Source organism: Odocoileus virginianus, unplaced genomic scaffold (genome assembly GCF_023699985.2).
Source record: "Odocoileus virginianus isolate 20LAN1187 ecotype Illinois unplaced genomic scaffold, Ovbor_1.2 Unplaced_Scaffold_11, whole genome shotgun sequence".
Lineage (NCBI taxonomy): Eukaryota > Metazoa > Chordata > Mammalia > Artiodactyla > Cervidae > Odocoileus > Odocoileus virginianus.
In genome coordinates this window covers 2,163,450-2,170,018 of record NW_027224273.1, presented here as the reverse complement: position 1 = coordinate 2,170,018, position 6,569 = coordinate 2,163,450, and positions in this window count along the sequence as shown.

Sequence of the window (6,569 nt, the reverse complement as noted above, 5' to 3'; positions counted from 1 at the left end):
GAGTCCTGACGTCGCTGAACAAACACGCGTTTTGAAGGGCCATCCCCGCCAAAACTCAAGAATATACCCCAGGACCCCGCCGCAACTCGAGAAAAACCATGAGACTTCCCCCTCGAAGTGAGATGAGTCCCCATTCACCTGCATTGCATGCAGAGCAATTGTGTGATCCTCATAAAGCATATAAGGAGCCTCGACTTGCTTGACAGACCTCGAGAGAGTGCCCAAGAACACTGTCACACGTCTAGAGGGACACTGAGGTCACCCCAGCAACAAGAAATAGTGCTGGGTACCCCAAATCAATTTGAGATGAGGCCCGATTCCCCTGCATTGATCTCAGAGACATCCCGCGTTCCCATCAAACACGACCAGTGGCCTGACTTCCTTTACGCAACTCCAGAGATTCCCTGAGAACACCGTCTCAAGTCTAGAGGAACACCAAGTTCAGCACAACAACTCGAGGAATGTTCGGTGTACCCCTAATTGTCTAGAAATGTGAGCTGATTCCCTGTGTTAGACTCAAGAGGTATGCCAACTTTCCAGAAGCACCTCAAGTAGATGTTTCTCTCAGCAATAGATATGTGGGAGGGACCCTGAGTTTGCTGCCTCAAGTGGAATATATACTGAGATGCCCTGACTTGGAATATGGCGGGTTTCCTTGCAGTGGCTTGAATGCAGGCTCGTCTTTCATCTCACAAGATGAAGGGATGTCTGAATCCCCTGTGGAGACCGTAGAGAAAGCCCTAGGTCCCTGCCTCATCTCGACAGGAGGCCTCACATCCCTTTGACACCTCGAGAGGCATGGGGAGTTCAATGCTTCAGAAGGTGACGATGCCTGCCTCCTTTTGAACGTTGATAGGAATCCCACTATCCCTGGGCTACTGGAAAGGGACCCTAGGTTTCCCGCCTCACCTTGAGAATCGTCCAATTTGCCCGGGAAAGCCTTGAAGAGATTCCTGAATTGTCCCTCTTAACTAGACAGGAATCCTGACTTCGCTGAACAAACACGAGTTTTGAAGGGCCATCCCGCGTAACACGAGAATATAACCCAGGTGCCTGCCGCAACTCGAGGAAAACCATGAGACTTCCCCCTCGAAGCGAGATGAGGCCCGATTCCCCTGCACTGCATGCAGAGCAATTCCGTGATCCCCATCAAACATGTAAGGAGCCTCGACTTGCTTGATGGATCTCGAGACAGTCCCCAAGAACACTGTCACAAGTCTAGAGGGATCCTGAGGTCACCCCAGCAAGGCGAAATAGCTCTGACTACCCCAAATCAACTCGAGATAAGGCCCGATTCCCCTGCATTGACTCCAGAGCCATCCCCTGCTCCCCATCAAACACGATCAGTGGCTTGACTTCATTTAGGCAACTAGAGAGATTCCACGAGAACACCGTCCCAAGTCTAGAGGAACACCAAGTTCAGCACAGCAACTCGATAAATGGTCCGTGTACCCCAAATTGTGTCGAGATGAGAGCTGATTCCCTGGGTTAGACTCAAGAGGTATGCCAACTTTCCACAAGCACCTCAAGAGGAGGCTTCTCTCAGCAATAGTTATGTGGGAGGGACCCTGAGATTGCTCCCTCAGGTGGAATATACACCGAGATAACCTGACTCGAAAGAAGGCCGGATTTCCTTGCAGTGGCTTGAATGCAGGCTCGTCTTTCATCTCACAAGATGAAGGGATGTCTGAATCCCCTGTGTAGACTCTAGAGAAAGCCCTAGGTCCATGCCTCATCTCGATAGGAGGCCTCAAATGCCTTTGACAACTCGAGCGGAATGCAGAGTTCACTGCTTCCAAAGGTGACGATGCCTGACTCCTCTTGAACATTGACAGGAATCCCAATATACCTCTGTGGCTACTGGAAAGGGACACTGGGTCTCCCGCCTCAACTCGAGAAGCGTCCCTTTTGCCCTGCCAAGCCTCGAAGAGATTCCTGAGGTGTCCCTCGTAACTAGACTGGAGTCCTGAAGTCGCTGAACAAACACGAGTTTTTAAGGGCCATCCCCACCGTAACTCGAGAATATACCCCAGGTTCCCGCCGCAACTCGAGAAAAACCATGAGACTTCCCCCTCGAAGCGAGATGAGGCCCGATTCCCCTGCATTGCATGCAGAGCAATTGCATGAACCCCATCAAACATGTAAGGAGTCTCGACTTGTTGATGGATCTCAAGAGAGTCCCCAAGAACACTGTCAAAATGTTAGAGGAACCCTGAGGTCAACCCAGCAATGCAAAATAGCTCCATGTACCCCAAATCAACTCGAGATGAGGCCAGATTCCCCTGCATTGACTTCAGAGCCATCCCCCGTTCCCCATCAAACACGACCAGTGGCTTGACTTCCTTTAGGCAACTCCAGAGATTCCCCGAGAACACCGTCCCAAGTCTAGAGGAATACCAACTTCAGCAGAGCAACTCGAGGAATGCTATGTGTGCCCCAGATCGTCTAGAGATGAGAGCTGATTCTCTGGCTTAGACTCAAAATGTATGCCAACTTTCCACAAGCACCCCAAGAGGAGGCTTCTCTCAGCAATAGGTATGTGGGAGGGACCCTGAGTTTGCTACCTCAAGTGGAATATACATCAAGATGCCGGGACTCGAAAGAATGCAATAGTTCCTTGCATGGCTTGAATGCAGGCTCGTCTTTCATCTCACAAGAGGAAGGGAGGTCAGAATCCCCTGTGGAGACCCTAGAGAAAGCTCTAGATCCCCGCCCCATCATGACAGGAGGCCTCACATCCCTTTGACACCTCGAGTAGCACATGGAGTTCACTGCTTCAAAAGGTGACGATGCCTGACTACTCTTGAACATTGACAGGAATACCAATATCCCTGTGACTACTGGAAAGGGACCCTGGGTCTTCTGCCTCACCTCAAGAAGCGTCCCTTTTTCCCTTGAAGAGATTCCTGAGCTGTCCCTCGTAACTAGACAGGAGTCCTGACGTCGCTGAACAAACACGAGTGTTGAAGGTCAGTCCCTGCCGTAAGTCGGGAATATAACCCAGGTTCCTTCCGCAACTCGAGAAAAACCATGAGACTTCGCCCTCAAAGCGAGATGAGGCCCGATTCCCCTGCATTGCATGCAGAGCAATCCCGTGATCCCCATGAAACATGTAAGAAGCCTCGACTTGCTTGATGTATCTCGAAACAGACCTGAAGAACACTCTCAGAAGTCTAGAAGGACCCTGAGGTCGCCCCAGGAATGGGAAATAGCTCTGTGTACCCCAAATCAACACGAGATGAGGCTCGATTCCCATGCCTTGACTCCAGAGCCATCCCCCATTCCCCATCAAACACGACCAGTGGCTTGACTTCCTTTAGGCAACTCCAGAGATTCCCTGAGAACACCGTCCCAAGTCTAGAGGAACAGCAAGTTCAGCACAGCAACTAGAGGAATGCTCCATGTACCCCAAATCGTCTCGAGATGAGAGCTGATTCCCTGGCTTAGACTCAAGAGGTATGCCAACTTTCCACAAGCCCCTCAAGAGGAGGCTTCTCTCAGCAGTAGGTGTGAGGGAGGGACCCTGAATTTGCTGCCTCAAGTGGAATATACACCGAGAAGCCCTGACTCGAAAGAAGGCCGGAATTCCTTGCAGTGGCTTGAATACAGGCTCCTCTTTCATCTCACAAGATGAAGGGATGTCTGAATCCCCTGTGGAGACCCTAGAGAAAGCCCTATGTCCCCGCCTCATCTCGACAGGAGGCCTCACATGCCTTTGACACCTCGAGAGGCACACAGAGTTCACTGCTTCAAAAGGTGACGATGTCTGACTCCTCTTGAACATTGACAGGAATCCCAATATCCCTGTGGCTACTGGAAAGGGACCCTGGGTCTCCCGCCTCACCTCGAGAAGCGTCCCTTTGCCCTGCCAAGCCTCGAAGAGATTCCTGAGGTGTCCCTCGTAACTAGACAGGAGTCCCGATGTTGCTGAACAAACACGAGTTTTGAAGGGCCATCCCCACCGTAACTTGAGAATATACCCCAGGTTCCTGCCGCAACTCGAGAAAAACCATGAGACTTCCCCCTCGCCACGAGATGAGGCCCGATTCCCCTGCATTGGGTGCAGAGCAATTCCTTGTTCCACATCAAACACGTAAGGAGCCTTGACTTGCTTGATGGAACTTCAGAGAGTCCCCAAGAACACAGTCACAAGTCTAGAGGGACCCTGAGGTCACCGCAGCAACGCGAAATAGCTCCGTGTACCCCAAATGAACTCGAGATGAGGCCCGATTTCAAGGCATTGACTCCAGAGCCATCCCCCGTTCCCCATCAAACACGACCAGTGTCTTGACTTCCTTTAGGCAACTCCAAGAGATTCCCCGAGAGCACCATCTGAAGGCTAGAGGAACACCAAATGTAGCACAGCAACTCGAGGAATGCTCCGTGTACCCCAAATCGTTTCCAGTTTAGAGCTGATTCCTGGTTTACAGTCAAGCAGTATGCCAAATTTCCACAAGGAACTCAGGAGGAGGCTTCTCTCAGCATTAGGTATGTGGGAGGGAACCTGAGTTTGCTGCCTCAATTGGAATATACACCGAGATGCCCTGACTCGAAAGAAGGCCGGATTTCCTTTGAACTGGCTTGAATGCAGGCTCGTCTTTCATCTCACAAGATGAAGGGATGTCTGAATCCCCTGTGGAGACCCTAGAGAAAGCACCTAGTTCCCTGCCTCATCTCGACAGGAGGCCTCACATCCCTTTGACACCTCGAGAGGCACGCGGAGTTCACTGCTTCCAAAAGTGACGATGCCTGACTCTTCTTGCACATTGAGAGGAATCGCAATATTACTGTGGCTACTGGAAAGGGACACTGGGTCTCCCACCTCACCTCGAGAAGCGTCCCTTTTGCCCTGCCAAGACCTCGAAGAGATTCCTGAGGTGTCCCTCGTAACTAGTTAGGAGTCCTGACGTCCCTGAACAAACACGAGTTTGAACTGCCATCCCCGTGGTAACTAGAGAATATACCCCAGCTTCCTGCCACAACTCGAGAAAAACCATGAGACTTCCCCCTCGTAGTGAGATGAGGCCCGATTCCCCTGCAGTGCAGGCAGAGCAATTGTGTGATCCCCCTCAAACATGTATGAAGCCTCGACTTGCTTGATGGATCTCGAGACAGTCTCCAAGAACACTGTAAGAAGTCTAGTGAGACCCTGAGGTCAACCTAGCAACGTGAAATGGTTTCGTGTACCACATTTCTACTCTAGATGAGGCCGGATTCCCCTTCATTGACTCCAGAGCCATACCCAGTTCCCCATCAAACCCGACCAGTGGTTTGACTTCCTTTAGGCAACTCCAGAGATTCCCTGAGAACACCGTCCCAAGTCTAGAGGAACACCAAGTTCAGCACAGCAACTCGAAGAATGCTCCGTGTACCCCAAATCGTCTCGAGATGAGAGCTAATTCCCTGGCTTAGACTCAAGACGTATGCCAACTTTCCACAAGCACCTCAAGAGAAGGCTTCTCTCAGAAACATATATGTGGGTGTGCCCCTGAATTTGCTGCCTCAATTGGAATATACACCGAGAAACCCTGACTCGAAAGGAGGCTGGGTTACCTTGCAGTGGCTTGAATTCAGGCTCGTCTTTCATCTCACTAGATGAAGGAATGTCTGAATCCCCTGTGAAGACCCTAGAGAAAGACGTAGGTCCCCACCTCATCTCGACAGGGGGCCTCACATTTCTTTGACACCTCGAGAGGCATGCGGAGTTCAATGCTTCAAAATGTGACGATGCCTGACTCCTCTAGAACATTGATAGGAATCCCAATATCCCTGTGGCTACTGGAAAGGGACACTGGGTCTCCCGCCTCACCTTGAGAAGCATCCCTTTGCCCTGCCAAGCCTCGAGAGATTCCTGAAGTGTCCCTCGTAACTCGACAGGAGTCCTGACGTCGCTGAACAAACACGAGTTTTGAAGGGCCATCCCCGCCTTAACTTGAGAATACAACCAAGTTCCCGCCGCAACTCGAGAAAGACTTTGAGACGTCCCCCACTAAGCTAGATGAGTCCCGATTCCCCTGCAATGCATGCAGAGCAATTGCGTGATTCCCATCAAACATGTAAGGAGCTCGACTTGCTTGATGGATCTCGAGAGAGTCCCCAAGAACACTGTCACAAGTCTAGAGGGACTCTGAGGTCACCCCAGCAATGCGAAATAGCTCTGTGTACCCCAAATAAACTCGAGATGAGGCCCAAGTCCCCTTCATTGATCTCAGAGACATCCCACGTTCGCCATCAGACATGACCAGTGGCTTAACTTCCCTTAGGCAACTCCAGAGATTCCCCGAGAACACCGTCCAACATCTAGAGGAACACGAAATTCAGTAGCGCAAGTCGAGGAATGCTCCCTGTACACCAAATCCTCTCGAGATGAGAGCTGATTCCCTGGCTTAGACTCAAGTGGTATGCCAACTTTCCACAAGCACCTCAAGAGGAGGCTTCTCTCAGCAATAGGTATGTGGGAGGGACCCTGAATTTGCTGCCTCAAGTGGAATATACACCGAGATGCCGTGACTCGAAAGAAGGCCGGGCTTCCTTGCAGTGGCTAGAATGCAGGCTTGTCTTTCATCTCA